We start from the raw sequence: 1,180 nt of genomic DNA on the forward strand, positions 1-1,180 counted from the left end.
GGAATACGTTATAACGGAATACCATATAACGTTATAATATATAACGTATACGATAAAGCGTAATATCTTGTAACGTTATACTATACAACGTAATACGGTATATCGTAATACAATATAACGTCATAGGTTATCGCATAATACTGTATAAATTAATAACATATAATGTTACGCCACGAGGCTTAGTATAGATCGTATTTCTAACCGTCGCTCGCGGTCCTACAGCGTCGCAGACGGATCGCCTTATCTGCCCGACGAAAAACATACAATGTATCGACGAGCGCATAGTCGTCACCAAGCAGCGAGTTCTAGAAACGTCGATTTCGGTCCGTTATTTTATTCTCACAAAGAAGTCGGCCTACGTGATCATCGGCGCGAGCGGTGGCGTGATTCGAGCGTAGTGGGGGTTGTCTCCCCGAAAGATAAGGAATCGGTCGAAGGGCAATCGGTCTCATTTGAAAAGTCTAACTGCATACATCGAGAGCTCTGACGAACAAAGTCGCTTAGTCTAACGAATATTGAGAAATATCAAATATCGAGTCGAATTTCTGCATTAACTGTATTCATCGCTAAATAATTAGTGGAGCGTTTATTATTACTTAATTTATTGTTAAAAATACAAGCTATATTAACCTGTTAACACAGTGTTAAATTCATTGAACTACCCTTGTTATCATAATCGAAACAAGAGAAACGACTATTTCGCGGTGTCGATTATACGAATCGTAGCGAGAATTTACGCCTCTCGCTGACGCGTTTTCCTCGCGACCGCGTCTCTCTGTGTTGCATATGTTTTATAGATATAGTGTATCCTATATATCTCAAGCATCTAATAAACAAAGCTAGAAGCAAAACTCACTTTTGCTTGAAGATGTCCATTCTTCGATAAAAGATAGCCCACCAAGGAACTTTTACTCACAGGTTTCTTAACAAATTTTTTTTTTTTTTTACGTGGGGAAATCCTCATGGACGCCCGGCAGCCCTCTGGGAGGCGGCGGGTAGTGTCGGACTCCTACCGACTAAAACCCCACGGTGGTCGTTAGGACGCTTGTCAGGAGTGTCCCGGTTCCTTTCTTTCGATATACTTCCGCGACACTCCTTCGTCGTCGTCTCCCTTTGTTATTGCGGGAGGCATCCTGGTTAAGCTGGGCAGCGCGGGGGGGGACCACTCACCCCCTAGTGC

Source organism: Bombus fervidus, unplaced genomic scaffold (genome assembly GCF_041682495.2).
Source record: "Bombus fervidus isolate BK054 unplaced genomic scaffold, iyBomFerv1 scaffold0020, whole genome shotgun sequence".
Classification (NCBI taxonomy): Eukaryota; Metazoa; Arthropoda; class Insecta; order Hymenoptera; family Apidae; genus Bombus; species Bombus fervidus.